This window comes from Antechinus flavipes, chromosome 6 (genome assembly GCF_016432865.1).
Source record: "Antechinus flavipes isolate AdamAnt ecotype Samford, QLD, Australia chromosome 6, AdamAnt_v2, whole genome shotgun sequence".
Taxonomy (NCBI): Eukaryota; Metazoa; Chordata; class Mammalia; order Dasyuromorphia; family Dasyuridae; genus Antechinus; species Antechinus flavipes.
Window position 1 is genome coordinate 178,078,550 of NC_067403.1, and position 16,293 is coordinate 178,094,842.

The following is a 16,293-nucleotide window of genomic DNA, read 5'->3' on the forward strand; positions in this document are numbered from 1 at the left end:
GTAATTCTCTCAAAATTCCAGGTTTAAAACCAAAATATTTCCATCATGCCAGAGAAGAATACTTGTCTTTATTTCAGAATTTCTTTGGGGTTCCAAATAATGCTATATCAAAAGACATCTGTTTTGGACTTAATAGACAAGTCAAATCTGGCGCCCTGGAAGAAATTAGCCACAACGGATACTTTTATCTTATCCTATTTTCATATTATATTCCTATTTCAAATAGTATGAAAAGACCTCTAAGGTCCTTTCTAGCTCTAAAGCTATAACCTGTAGGTGTAGAGACCTAGGGTGTCAGTTGTGAAAATAGTTCTGGGAACTTATTCAATTAGCTCAAGGTGGTGCCTTCTTTGCAGTTTAGAATCTTATCCTATTTTTATTTTAAGAATAGTGTGGTCTCTAAAAGTACCCTCATCCTCTTGATAGGACAATTAAAAAGAAAGGCAAGAAATAGCTATATCTTTTGAAAAGACTCAAAATCAATGCTCTGTATTTTCATTACAAAATAAGGTCTAGTAGGGAAATGAGTTTGTTATTATTGATTGTAATGGTGGATATTGGATGGGTGGTTCATGGGCTGACTATAGTGGATCTAGATTTACTTTCTCAACATTAGTGATTTAGTGAAGAATAGAATTAAGCATGACCTCCAGCTGGAAGATCTTGCTTTTTATTTGAACAATTTTATTAAGGGGAGTGTGGCAATGTATGGGGCACTGAAAGAAATGATACCCCCATGTCCTTAGACACAGCTATCAGCATAGGAATAAGGCTAAAATAATTCTGGGGCAGCTAGCTGGCCCAGTGGATAGAGTGCTGATCCTGGAGTCAGGAATACTCATCTTTCCAAGTTCAAATCTGATCTTAGACATTTATTAGCTGTGTCACTCTGGACAAGTCATTTAACTCTATTTGCCTCAGTTGTCTCACCTATGAAATGAGTGGGAGAAGAAAATGGCAAACCACTTCAGAATCTCTGCCAAGAAAATTTCAAATGGGGATCATGGGGAGTTGGATACAACTCAAAATGACTGAACAACCAAATTCATGATGCTATCCTATATAGATCAGTGAAAGTCAGAGTGCCAGAGGATCATCAAAACTCCAAACAATCTGACCACTATAAGTTTAGAAAGGAAACTTTGACCAGACATTATCAACCTCAAGAACCTTATTGCTTTCCTTACTGCCATCTCTGTGCTAAGCATTGTACCTGATACATAGTAGGCAGTTAATAAATGTTGACTGATTGATTTTGAAAATAGATGCTCAGCTTTCTTAGAGCTGGTAATATTGCAAAACATCAAATAGTGTTATATTATCTGACTCAGATTAGATTTGACATTTATGGTTATACAGTGATTGTGGGGATTTGAGAATGACTATATTATCCACATTGGAAATGATGAAGAGGTGAGGCAATCTCATAAGAAACACTAATAATACAGGGTTCAGTCAAGTGGACTATATATATGTCTCTCTGTGTGTATTTAGCATGTTACTGCTGTGAGACAATTTACAAAATGAATATAAATGAAGGATAACAGTTCTCTCTTTCTGTTTCTCTCTGTATATTTAAAAAAAACGAAAAAGAAAACAACAAATGCAATAATTTCAGGTTAAAAATCTTTGAGTTATAAATTGGGTTAACTGCTCTCTGAAATGTTAGTAACCTAAATAACCTGTATTTGAAACATAACTAGAAAGAAACAACTGGGGCTTACCTTCAGAGGCCAAGGATTAGAGCTTGATAGAAGTTTTTTTGATAGAAGAAGATTACTCTTGAGCCACATAAATACAACAGAACTTATCCTCTAGTTAGCAATAATTAGGCTCTGATTAGTCCAGCCCCCTCATTTTTTACACTTAGAGAAATTAAAAGTCAGAGAGGTCAAATAATTTGCCAGTGATCACAAGATGGAATATGAACCTACTTTCTCCTGACTCCAAGTCAAACACTTTATCTACTTTGGTCAACATTTAGTGTAATTTAGTGTTTTAGTTTAGTGATTTAGTGTACCTGTTACATAGTAGGTGATTAATAAATGTTTATTGACTGTGTTTTGTGCTTCCTACTTGCAATTATCCCCTGCTGACTCAGTGCTGCTCCCTGTCCATCTCTTTCATGTGAAGGTGTGATCCAGGCTTCTGTGCCCTAGGTCCCCAAACTAGAGAAAGCTCTCATTAGTGGCACATTTTCTTCCATCTTTCATCCCAGGTGAGAACTTTACCCGATCTTCCCAATTCTTCATTATATATAGACATAAACTGCATTATCATCCCTGAAGCAATGCAATCCCTTCACTCTCACACAGCTGGGAGAAGACTGTAAGCTCACACACATACATATCTGAGTTCATGTGTTTCTTCCCTCTTACCTTCTTTAAAGTAAAAAAAAAAAAAAATTCTCTCCCCGTGGGATTTCTGGGATATGAGTCATGAGAAAGGCCTTGAGCACAATCAGCTCCAGTAGAATTTGGCTCCCAGAGGGCACCGCCTAAAGCCAGCCTTATTGATTCATCTCCGTGGGAGGTGATTAAATTGGGCCAGGTTTCAATGGGAAGAGAGCTTGCTAACTGTCTATTGGCTTCCTCTTTTATCTTTACTTTAAATGGCAGAACAGGGAAGGGAGTGGGGAGATGAGCAGGTAGATAACTTTTGGATAAAATCGAATTTTGTCAAGGAGACAATTTTTTTTTAATTGAATGTTTTAGTTTCCAGGTTGTAGCAGATAGAGACTTGACTTTGAACATCAGAAGACTTGAGCTCAAGTCCAATGTTTGACACATACTCACTGAGTGGGCCTGTGCAAGTCACTTCTGCTCTCAGAGAAGCTTAGGCAATGCAGACTAACTTGTAGAAGAGGGGCCAATCTTACTGGTAGAGGGACCTTCCTCACTAATGAAAACCACAAGTTCAGTCCCTGTACTTGTGGAATTAGTTTCATTTGTGGATTGGCAGAGGTGGTTCAGTCTTTTGTAAACTTCTTGAGATCAGACACTGTGGCACTTCAGCACAGTCTTAGCTCAGAGACTGGATGTAAACAGTGTTTAATAAATATTATTGAATGAATCATTAGAAATTTGTATAAAAGGGGAGAATGAAAATAGCTGAACTGTTTAGATGATAATTGCAAAAGGAAAAAACATTCAACATTACTATTATGTTCAATCCACATTTATCAAGCAAAGCAGTGTTTTCAGAACTGTCCAAAGCAGCACCAAAGCACCAAAGATATCATCCATTTGATTCACACAATTCTCACCTCTAATTCCAAGAAATTGTAGCATGCACGGGAGCTAGATCCCAAGAAAATGGATTGGTAGATGGGCTAATTTAAACCACATGGAAAGTAAGTGATCTGCCCATCAATGAGTTAGGATGTCTATCCTAAGCACGTGAAGACTTCTCCCAGCAAAACAATGAGAGGAGAACAATTTGTTCCAATGGCCACGAAGGCAGCTAGAATAGATGCTGTGGAGCATGGAGCTTGGTCACACATGAAGATGCCAAAACCATCCTCTGAGTCCCAAGCCATTGTCCAATCTTGACTTCTGTACTTCCACTGGATATCAATGACTCAGGAAGAGAGAGTGAGGTTGATGACTTTGTGCAACAATGTCTTACTTAAATTCATTTATGTGCAAGTCAAGATATAACTTGTGGCATTGTTGGTCATCGAAGGACAAGCAACAATAATGATGCAAAACAGAGCGGCAGTGTGTATAGTGGCTGCAGGGCTGGACTCAGAGTCAGGAAGAGGGAGGTTCAAGTTTTGTCTCTGAACCATCTGTAAAATGAGGGGAGTGGATGAGAAGACCTCTAAGATCCTTTCTAATTTTAAAGCTATCATTTGAAGGAGTAAGGAATTGGACCTGAGATGTCAGTGATGAAAAAGAATTCTGGGAACTTATTCTATCAATTCAAAGTGGCACCTTCTTTGTAGCTTGGAGTCTTAGAAACCTGGCTAGAGCATTAAGAAGTTAGGTGGCTTGCCCAGGATCACCACTTCCGTATGTGTCTGTTTCTTTGTGATCCTATAATCTTAGCTATATGCTATATGCTCCAGGCCAAGACATTTCTCTAAGACTATATGTTAAAGAAGAGCTATCAATCTATAGCAGCATAAGAAGAATTAATTTAAAAAATATTTTCCCAATTACATATAAAAACAATTTAATTTTTTTTTCAAATATTGAATTCAATCATTGAATGGATGCCCATCACTTGGGGAATGGCCAAATAAGCTATGGTATATGAATGTTATGGAATGTCATTGTTCTATAAGAAACAATAAGTAGGATGATTTCAGAAAAGTCAGGAGAGACTTACATGAATTGATGCTAAGTGAAGATGCTAAGTAGTACCAAAAGAACACTGTATACAGAAACAACAAGATTATGTGATGATCAACTCTGATGGAGGTGGTTCTTTTCAACAATTCTGACTTAGGCCAATTCCACTAGAATTATGATGGAGAGAGCTGTATACTTCCAGAAAGATGACTATGGGGATTGAAGGTGAATCACAATATAGAATTTTCACCTTTTTTTGTTGATGTTTGCTTTCCTTCCTTCCTCCCTTCCTCCCTTCTTCCTCCCTTCCTCTCTTCTTCCTTCCTTCTTTCTTCCTCCCTTCCTCCCTTCCTCTCTTTCTTTCTTTCTTTCTTTCTTTCTTTCTTTCTTTCTTTCTTTCTTTCTTTCTTTCTTTCTTTCTTCTTTCTTTCTTTCTTCTTTCTTTCTTCTTTCTTTCTCTTTTTCTTCCTTCTTTCCTTCCTTCCTGCCTGCCTCTCTTTCTTTCTTTCTTTTTCTCATTTTTTTTTGGTTTTTTGATCTGATTTTCCATGTGCATGATAAATGTGGAAATAAGTATAGAAGAATGGCACATGTTTAACATATATTGGATTACTTGCTGTCTAGGGGAAGAGATGGGGGAAAGGAAGAGGGAAAAAAATTAGAAACAAGGTTTTGCAAGGGTGAATGTTGACAACTATCTTTGCATATATTTTTAAAATAAAAAGTTATTATTTTTAAAAAGAAAAATGTGTATTAAAAATTAATATGCATGTATAACCAGAAAAAACAATCAAAAATAAATATTAAAACAAACTTCTTGAGAAATCAACAAATAATAAATAGCAAAATAAATAATAATAAATAATAAAATAAAACAAAAATATTATTAAAAAATCTAAATTCTCCCTCTCTCCCTTCTCTTTCCCCCATTGGAAAGGCAAATAATTTGACATGGTAACATGTGTAGGTCATGCAAACCGCATTTCCATGTAAATCATGTTGTAAAAGAAAAAAACAGAAAGAAAACCAAGAAAAATAAAGTAAAGAATAAATATCTTCAAATTGTATTCAGACTTCATCAATTCTTTCCAGGAGAGTTCTTGATACTACTAGAACCATAGGCCTGGATCATAAAACTAATATCTTCCCCCTACTGCCTCAAGGTTTCCTTGAACTCAAGAGGATTTTAAGATATATTCCAAATGTTTTCTCAGCTTTTAGGTGAATCTGTGGCCAAATGTGTCCCACAATAAATAAAGTATTTATTCTCAGTGCAGATAATCAGAAAGGCTAGAAACACCTGTGTAAATCACCTAATCTTTCTGTGCCTTAGTTTCCCACTTGAAAATTTGGTAATCGTATTTGATGGTCTCTAAAGTTGCTTCCAGTTCTAAATCAATCATCCCATGATACTATGATCCTATCCCCTATATTTTTAGACTCAAAGACTCTGAAAAAGTACACAACAACTCAAAAAATAATCCTAAAGTTTTGTGGATTGCAACATCAATGTGAACCAATTATTTATTCGAGCAGATTGAGAAAGAGAGAGAGAGAGACAGAGAGAGAGAGAGAGAGAGAGAGAGAGAGAGAGAGAGAGAGAGAGAGAGAGAGGGAGGGAGGGAGGGAGAGAGAGAGAGAAGAGAAGAGAAGAGAAAGAAGCGGAGAAGAGAAGAGAGATAGAAAAAGACAGAGACACAGAGAGAGGAGAGATAGACAGAGACAGAGAGACAGAGACAGATATATATAGAGAGAACACACATCAGAGAAAGAGATTTATCCTAGCAGATGAGAGAGAGAGAGAGAGAGAGAGAGAGAGAGAGAGAGAGAGAGAGAGAAGAGAAGAGAAAGAAGCAGAGAAGAGAAGAGAGATAGAAAAAGACAGAGACACAGAGAGAGGAGAGATAGACAGAAAGAGACAGAGAGACAGAGACAGATATATATAGAGAGAACACACATCAGAGAAAGAGATTTATCCTAGCAGATGAGAGAGAGAGAGAGAGAGGGAGAGAGAGAGAGGAGAAATAGAAAAAGAGAGACAGAGACAGAGAGATAGAGACAGAAATACACACACAGAATCACAGAGAGAGACAGAGACAGATATAGAGATAGAGAACACACATCAGAGAAAGAGAGACAGACAGGGAGAGAAAGAGAGAGAGAAGAGAAGGGAGAAGGAGGGAGAGGGAGAGGGAATAAAAGAGGGAAAAGAAGAGGGAAAGAAGAGGAGAGAGAGAGAGAGAAGAAAGAGACTATTTTCATTATATTTAATATATGATATGTCTATTATATATAACTATTAAGAGAAGCAAAGTGTTTAAAATTGGGGAAATAAAAATCACAATCTACTTTTCTCTGGTCAGATGACTTCCCCTGTCAGTTCTGGGGTCACAGTTTACCAAGCATATTGACAAACTAGATAAATATCAGGAAGGGGGTAAAGAGGCTGGTGAACGACCTCTGGTTCATGTCTTTTTTTTTTTTTTTTTTAATTTTGACATTTTAATTATTGAAACCCAGGGTGCAAACAGGTACAACAACCCAAAAGTCCAGCCTCATATTTAATAAACCGGGCAACACATATGGAAAACTGGGTGATGTGGGCAGAATACTAACAAAATCTGTTTGAAGATCCTCTGGTTCATGTCACAACAAAAGCATTGGCTGATGGAAGTAAGAACATTACATTTCAAGCAGGACCAAGAGATCATTATCTAATTCAACAACAATACTATATGATGATCAATTCTGATGGACATGGCTCTCTTCAACAATGAGATGAACCAAATCAGTTCCAATAGTGCAGTAATGAATAGAACCAGCTACACCCAGGGAAAGAACTCTGGGAAATGAGTGTGAACCACTTCATAGAATTCCTAATCCCTCTGTTTTTGTCAGCCTACATTTTTGATTTCCTTCACAGGTTAATTGTACATTATTTCAAAGTCCGATTCTTCTTGTGCAGCAAAATAACTGTATGGACATGTATACATATATTGTATTTAACATACACTTTATTTATTTTTTTTAAATAACTTTTTATTGATAGAACCCATACCAGGGTAATTTTTTACAACATTATCCCTTGTACTCACTTCTGTTCCGATTTTTCCCCTCCCTCCTTCCACCCCCTCCCCCAGATGGCGAGCAGTCCTATACATTAACATATTTAACATGTATTGATCTACCTGCCATCTGGGGGAGGGGGTGAGGGAAAGAGGGGAAAAACTGGAACAAAAGGTTTTGCAAATGTCAATGCTGAAAAATTACCCATGCATATATCTTGTAAATAAAAAAAAAAGAAATTAAAAAAGAAAAAAAAGAGAACATTACATTTCGAGAAAAATTTAAAAGGAACTCAAATATCTGGCACATAATAATAACATCTTGATAGACTGATGTGTTAGTTACCTCCAAGGATCTAAAGGGTTGTTTTATGCAACAGGAAATCTACTTATTTTGCTTTGCCACAGGGGATAAAAATAAGAGGAATAGGCAGCAGTTGCAGAAAAAAAACAAAACAAAACAGGTTTAGATCTTATGTCAAGAAAAACAAAGTAAAATAGGCTGCATCAGAAGGTCCTAAATTTCCCCCTCAGTAGAAGTTTTCAAGTGCTGATGGAATGACTACTTGTAGACAAGATATATATTCAACTATCATCAAGACTCGTTGGCCTCTGAAATTCCTTTTAGTTCTGAGAGTTGCTGTCAATGGATGACACTGCCAAGGACTGTTCATCTTTGAGATCCAAGAGTACTTCAAAACAAATAGCAAGCTACAGTAGCTTTTACAGAAGGTGGTCCTTGATGCTTAGGTAATATTTTTGTACTTTATGCCACAAATTAGCTAATTTACATTGAACTAAAACCAGGGCAAATGGAAGAATATAGTCCTTAGTGTGATAACTCTGAAGTAAAGTTTTGATTCTTTGCTGGCAGCACACTACTCTTTGCAAGTCAGCTATTGTAAAACCATCTGAACTCTGAAGGAGCTGGGCTAATTCCAAAAGACATCCTTGGCTCTGGCATGACTGGCAAGCATTAAACTTCTTTTTAGAATTCCACTCACTAAGAAAAGAACATGGAAATGGCTTCCTTTGCAATAGAGCAAACTCCTAACTTCCTAACAGATTAGCTAGTTGGAGCATATAGTAATTTTTATTTTGCTAAATTTTAATTCTTGGATTTTTTTTTTCTGGGAAGAAAAATCCCAACAGCATACTAAAAATAAGAAGTAAGATTTTCTCTTAGCTATTTCTCTTCCCTTTTTCATGTCTTTTAGATCACGGGTTTAAAATATTTTATGGTATGGTCTCGTTTTTGTGTGCTTAGCATTGTTGCTGGAATAATATATGGTTAATAAATGCTTCTTGATTCGACAAATCTTCATTGAGCCAAATGTTTGCATATAAAATCTTATTTTCCTTTCAAATTACATCATAATATTGGAATTTTTCCTCTGTTCCTATTTAAAAAAAAAATCTCATTTCCATTCTGTAATGAAATTTGGAATAATGCCCAGAAAGTGACTAAGATCCATATTCTTTGACCCAGAGTTCTCACTACTGGACAAAATCCCAAGGAGGTCAAAGATAGAAAGAAAGGCCCCATAGACAATAAACTATTTGGAGTAGTATTTTTTTTGTGGTAGTAAAGAGCTAGGAAAAAATCTAAATGTCCATCATTTGGGGAATGGCTAAATAAATTGTGGTATACGAATGCTATGTTGTAAGAAAAGACAAATATGAAGAATGCTGAGAGCATGGGAAAAGATTTATATAAGATGATAGAAAGTAAAATAAGTAGAACCAGGAAAATAATATACAGAAGCATTATAATGATGTAAATGTGCTGAGCAACAACAAATCCATGTTAAATGAATTATAGCAAAGGAGGCCTGAAAGAAGAAGTATGAGAAGACACTTCTCTCTTTGTAGAGGCAAGAACCAATTAGGATGAAACACTGTCAATAATGTTTGATGTAATTTTTTGATTTTCTGAACATTTATGTCTTCCTTTTTAGAAATTTCCTTATGAAAAGGGATGGCTCTAGTGAGAGAGGTTAACATCAGAAAATGTAGGTGATGATGTAAAAACAGAAGATCTCAATAAAACTTATTAAAAATATTTAAAACAGATAAAAAGCACATAAGATTTTAGTGGGCTGAAGCTGTCTCCCTTTTCTTTTCTTTTTCTTTCCCCTTCAATTAGCCAAGTGTTTTCGAACTTAGCAGTGGAAGCATACTAAATCCCTACTCTTCTCCTCTTTGGAAAATATTAGTATAATGTCCTTGTCTGAAATCTTGGCCTCAAACCTTATCTGTACTTAATCAAATTCCAAAAAGGACAATGTCCTGATCTAAAAATGTTAGTTATATTATTCTCTGTCTCTGTCTCTGTCTGTCTCTGTCTGTCTGTCTGTCTGTCTCTCTCTCTCTCTTTCTCTCTTTAATTTTTTAGAATAAGTATTTTATATTTCCCAATTATACATAAAGCTAATTTTTAGCATTCATTTGTATAAGATGTTAAGTTTCTAATTTTTCTCCCTTCATTCCCCCTTTGCTAAAATGGCAAGCAATTAATATTGCTTAAAATATGAATCACATTTCCATATTAGTCATGTGAAAGAAAAAATAATCCAAAAGGGGAAAAATGAGAAAAAAATGGAAATAGTATGTTTTGATTTGCAGAATCCATCAGTTCTTTCTCTGGATATGAACATGGATATGGATAGCATATTTGGAATTATCTTGGGAGTTAAATACCTTTCAAAGATCTGATCAGTTCGTGTAATAGAAAATTGCTTATGATAAGTAAACTAGAAGTAAAAATGTCTTTAATTCAGTCTCAGAGAACCATATTGAAAGAGGAATTCTGAAATTTAAAAGGGCTTGTTACTTTGTTAAGCAAATGAAGCCTTTCCTGATTTTGCTTATGCCCTGGTTTAGACCTTGGTTTTCTAGGAAGAAGGGTCTTTGAAAAACATTATTTCTGTAGTGACATTTGGTGAAAAGCTCTACTAATCTTCAATCTTTTTCTCTCTGGAATATTTTATGTTTTATTATTACTAGATTTTCAAAAGCAAAATATCTGTTCCTTTGGATTTTTAAGGAGAGATCCTTGGATTTAGATATTCAACAAATCTTTCTGATAAGTTAGTAACAGACAAGCATTACTGTTTGTTTTTCTTTAACAAAATGAATTCCTCACAAATACTATCATTTTTAAATTCTGAGATTACAAAATTAGATCTGACCCATTCACTCTTCTGGCTTAAGGTCTCTCGAATTCGCTTTATTTATAAACTCAGCACCAACATGTTATAGGAAGTAGGGTGCTGATTTGTTGATCTGTGTTCTGCTTATGGGCGAAGGGACACTGGGAAAATCAGTGGTTCAAAATCATCCCACATATCCCACCACCTGGAGAGAACTTGGAGAGTTGGAATTCTAGTTGTGTTACTCCCTGTATGATCTTATGCAAGTCATGTTCTCTCAGTGGAGCTTTCAGTCTCGGACCCGGCTCCAGCCTCAGCTGCCGATTCTGCCCCCCGTAGTCCCCTCCTTCCCCCCTCTTTTTCCTTCCCTTCTTATTTCCCCTCCCTCCTCCACTATCTCCCCCCCTTTCCCCCTCCCTTCTCTTCTTCCCCCTTCCTCCCCCCCAGTTGGCCGCCCAGCTGGAGCCGAGGCTGCGGCTAAGTAACCATCCCATCCCAGAAGGCCAGCCAGCTTGTGCTACAGCCCATTTATGTATGCAGTGTCCCCAGTCCGCGCCCCCGATCCAGTCCAGGCTGATCTAGGCAGGTCCCCTCGGCCGCGGCAGTATGAAGATCAAGTTCTGTTAGGGCAGCTGCTGAGTTTGCAGTGGAAGAAGATGGAGGGGGCGCCCATTCGCCCCAGAGGGCCTCACGCAGTAGCGCGATCCGGAGGCAGCAGAGCTCACAGAGGCGAGGGAAGGGGAGCCTGCTGTTAATCGCAGCTACTCATGCCGCCCCCGAGCCGGAGGAGGACACCGAGGTCCGCACGCATCGCTAGGCCTATCTCCGGTGCTAGGAATTCTTGTCCAGAGCCTGGAGGGCGCTGTCCGAGGACAGTTCCACAATTGCATAGTCTGGGGCCCCCTCAGCAAGATACTGTTCCTATGCTCAGTACTTGACTGTGTCCAGTCTGTCTTGCATGAGTCCCTGAAAGTGCTTCTGGGCTTGGATGGCATCATTCTACAGATAGGGGCCTGTAATCAAGGAGCCCGATAAGAACAAGAAGAAAATATGTGCCAAAATAGCAGTCCCTGATGATAGAAAGTGTTATACTGGCCACTCTCTCTCTTTTTAAAGTAATATATTGATAAATGTTTAATAATTGGCTTTCTATAAATACATAACACTTTTAATTTTAGTCAGCATTATTAACATTTTCTACATCATTTCTTTTTTTTAAAGCTTTTTTATTTTCAAAACACATGCATGGATAATTTTTCAACATTGACCCTTGTGTTTCAGATTTCCCCCTCCTTCTCCCCACTCCCTCCCCTAGATGGCAAGCAATCCAATATATGTTATAGGTGTGAAACTATATGTTAAATCCAATATATGTACACATATACAATTCTCTTGTTGCACAAAAAAAATCACATCAAAAAAGAAAGAAAATGAATAAGAAAACAAAATGCAAGTGAACAACGTCAAAAAGAGGGAGAATGTTCCCCCAGTTCTCTCTCTGGGTATAGATGGCTCTCTTAATCACAAGATTGGAACTGGCATCAATCATCTCATTGTGACAAAGTCACATTCATCAGAATTGATCATGTATAATATTGATGTTGCTGTGTACAATGATCTCCTAGTTCTGCTTATTTCACTTTGAATCAATTCATGTAACTCTCTCCAGGCCTTTCTAAATTCATCCTCTTGATCATTTCTTGTAGAACAATAATATTCCATAACATTCATATAACCATAATTTATTCAACCATTCTCCAACTGATGGGCATCGACTCAGTTTCCAGTTTCTTGATATTGGACATTTTTAATGAGAGATCCCCATGGACCAAAGCTTTAAACCTGGAGCAGTTCATCCTCAGCTGCCTATTGGACACTAAGGAATTAAATTTGCCAGGTATTTGCAGAAATAACTGAGAAAATGGTCACATTTTATGGTGTAAAGATGCCCTTCAATAAAGAATCCAAATGGCTTTTTGAAACCATGAAGAAATATTTAAATCAATTAAATTTACCAGAGAATCCAGATTTAAAAAATCAAACAAATTCCTCAGTTATAATCTGCCTTTGGAAATGGAAAATCTAAGGGTTTTTGATGAAATTAACTATATTTCCACTAATATTTTGACATAATGACTCAAGAATGGAACATCCCTTGCTGAAAGGCGAGGAGAATTGGGAAAAACAAGCTAATACTCATTGACTTTGAATACAGAAGTTATAATTACAGAGGCTTTGACATCAGGAATCACTTCTGTAACTGGATGTATGACTACAATCATGAAAAATACCCCCTTTTCAGAGCCCACATCCTGAAGTATCCTACCAAGAATCAAGAGTTTCCTCTTACTTCTAACTATTTGGCTGCCTTCCAAAATGGTTCTGAAAACCCCAAATAGAAGAGAAGTCCTAAAAGAAGGAAGAAATGTTGGTAGAGATCAACTGGTTTGCCTTGGCTTTCCATTTCTTAGGAGAACTTTGGTCCATCATACAGTCCAAAATTTCATCCATTGAGTTGGGACTCATGGACTATTCTCTAGCCACAAGTTTCATGCTTATTTTGACTAGAAGAGGAAACTAGACCTGTGAACCTTGGAGCCACTTGAAGTATGGGAGTTTCTGCACTATTTATATGAAGAGAGCATCTGGATGGGATTTCTCCCCTGTGCTTCACTCTATATACCTGCAACCAAGGAGTTGAGTGACATTTATTCCTATCTCCTTGACAATTTTGTTAGGAATCTCTGACATGAAATTGAGAAGCAAATTAGATCACCTGAGAAGTGTCTCATCATTCTTTCCTTTCATCATGTGGGGAGCTTATTCCCCCCTCCCCTCCCCAAGAGCAAACAGCATTTTGGGTGGTGGGCCTGACTCTATTGTTTCATGATTACCTGTTTCTTTAAATGTGCTGGAAAAGGTGTCCAACATTTTGGGCAATGTATTGCCAATGTATTGCATTGTAGACACTGTTAGTTGCAGAAGAAAATAGGAACTGCCCATAGTGTCACTTCTTGGGGAATATGCTATATGTCCCTGTGACTCTAGGACACTCTGTTCCAATCCTTGGATCCAAATCAACAATACTCAAGAAATACATATTAATAGAGCTCGTTTCATTGTAACTTCCTTGTAACCAGTATACATGGTTTGTTATCCAGGTATATTTTACAATAACTTGAAAGAATCCCCTTCTAATTATTGAATTACTAATTCTAATTGTTAATTACTAGTGAAGGGGGTCAGAGTATCTGTGGTAGGGTTATAGGGCTGGGAGCAGTGAGGAGGGACAATTTACTGGTATCCTGGTACTTCTACTACCTAATAGGACCTGGTATAGCTGTCTTGTATAATCTCTGCCTTAGGCCTCCCTGTAGTCTAGACCCTACCGTGATAGGGAAGGAAATGATTTAATAAGGGAGGAATAGCACTTGCTCTTCCTCCTCCTCTTCTCACCATTTGTGGGATGCTAAGGGAATTCTTGTAAAAGTTGAGGATTCCCAATAAAAATGTCTTGGGCAGCTGCTTCCACAGCTCCCACTTTTCTCTTATGGAACCCCACTAAGTACCATGATTAGAGTGACCAATAGACTGTGCTGACAAATGGGGGAGAACGATCTCTGTGAAAAGTCCACAAGTATTAAATGACCCTTGAGCTCTTTTTTATTTTGAACTTTTATTTGAGTCATTTGTGCAAACATTTCTGGCACCACATAGATTTACCATACTAAAAACAAAAGTTTTAAAATCAGAAAAAATGCAAAAAGTGATTTTTAAGATTAGGATTCTGTCATTCATGAATGAAATAGAAATTCCTTATCAATTTAAACAGTTGATTAGAACTCTGAATATTCCTGCAATCATGGATGGCAAAAAGGTTTTCCAGGCTAACCAGGGAAAATAAGAGCTTCATAGTGTTTTGGTTGAGCAAGAGCAATTTCATATCTCTGGGCTTTCCTCATCAACTATCAAGGATTGATATCAATCAAATAAAGGATTGAAGCAGATAGTCACCAAGCTCACTGTAGGAGCATCACAGAGGGAAACAGATCCTTACTGTGTCAAGAGTCCTCAGAGGCCACCTAGACCAAACTATGTCTGGAACATTGTCTTCCCACGTATTCCAAAAGTGATTGATTCCCCAGCTTCTGCTAAGAAGCCTCCGGGGAGAAAGCCACCACCTCCCAAGCAAATTCCACTTTTGGACAGCCCCAGGCTAGTTTATAGCAAGGCATTCCCATTCCTGCCCCCTTTTATTTTGGTCCCTCCGGCCTTAACCATAGGGTAATAAATGGATGGGTGGAAGTGTTAAAAGATAGTATTAAATGGCTTTAGAGTCTAAATTTAGGTGTAGAATCTCAGACTGGGATCTACAAAGAACCCAAGACAACATCTCACCCAGCTGTTCCTCTCATTCCACAGACCAGGAAACTGAGGCCCAGAAGGGCAATTCCCTAGCTAGGAAAAACAGATTTTTGATTTCGGGCTTAGTGTTCTAGCTAGCACAGTACACCACGTTCCCTACAAGTATGTTTGCAAACTCGATATAACTGTAGAGTCCTGTGCGAGCTCGTTTCAATGACTTTTTTTTTTTTTTTTTTTTTTGCAAAGAAAGGCTTCCGGGAAATTTCCTTCGCTCTACACCCATGGCAGTCAAGGGCGTCCCTGTCCACCTGCCATGACCTTGGAGCTGGGTCAGTGGCCAGAATTCGGATTTTCGGCGGCGGACGTGGGGGTGGGATGGGGGATGGGAGAAAGTGTCTAGACAGAGAAGAGGGCACAGTGTACCGAGTACACTGTAGCAAGCGCAGGCGCCTGGGCGGGCCGGGGCGGGCCGGCCCGCGGGGGTGGGACCGGACCGGGCGGGGGGCCGGAGCAGAGATGGGGGCGGGGCCGAAGGCCTGGGTGGGGCTGGCCTCGGGGTTGGGGCTGCGGAGTGAAGTCTGGGTCCGCCTTTGCTGCGCCACGTCTCTCCTCTCGCGTCCTTCCTCCGGCTGCTGTTGCTGCATCCCGGCCCGCCGCCCGTCCAGGTCCAGCTTAGCCCAACTTAGCCCAGCGCAGCCCAATTCACCCCAGCGCTAGCCAGCGCAGCACCGTCAGCCTCCGGGCACGTCTGAGAACAAGACACTAAAGGTACGTCTTCTCGGAGAGCAAGCCCCCAGTCGGGCCAGGTTCTCCCCGGGGATTGAGAGACGCAGAGAGCACTAACTGGGCGCCCACGAGTCTTGGGGTTCAAATCCCAACTTTGCCACCTGCTAACTTTGAGCGAATCCCTTCCCCTCCTGAACCTGGAATTTCGCGTCAACCGAAAAAAAAGAAAAAAAGCATTGTGATGACCCAGTGGGAAGAACAATGGATCGGGATACAAATTTTACCTTTGCCACACCAGTGTAACTGAATAAATCAGTTCACTTCTCTGGACCTCAATTTCTTCCTTGTAAAATCGAGGGGCGCAGGCGGTCTAGGTGACCTTTATGCAGCCTTCCCTCTGAATCCTATGACTAGGTGATCCCCAGATTTCTCCCCATGCTTGCATCCTTTGGGCGGGGAGCAGGGGTGGGGCACCACTTTGTCTTCCCTCCAGATTAAGGTCCCATCCCTGTGCCTGGTTTGAATCTTTAGTTACAGATGCCACTTCCCAACTCAACCTGTCCTATGGGGGAGATGTAGGGATGAAGGCAGCTCTATCTTATTTCTTTTGATGTATATTAATCCCGGTACTTTTGAACTCTTCAGGGTCATCTCTCCTTGGGAGTGGGAAAGTTGGGTGATTGGGTCTTT

At 38.9% G+C, this 16,293-nt stretch overlaps 1 protein-coding gene and 1 pseudogene across 2 annotated transcripts in view; both read left to right on the forward strand.

The window, feature by feature from the left end:
• Positions 1-16,293, forward strand: part of ANXA5 (annexin A5) — an 87,461-nt gene that overhangs the window by 19,076 nt on the left and 52,092 nt on the right. Inside the window, exon 1 of one of the 2 annotated variants that reach the window (XM_051966393.1) lies at positions 15,433-15,645. The exons of the other annotated variant lie outside the window; for it this stretch is intronic. The gene's annotated coding sequence lies outside the window, so the exon portion shown is untranslated. Of the gene's footprint in view, positions 1-15,432; positions 15,646-16,293 lie in introns of those variants that run through there. 2 annotated transcript variants of the gene reach the window in all.
• On the forward strand, positions 9,911-15,271 carry LOC127541216 (choline kinase alpha-like; annotated as a pseudogene).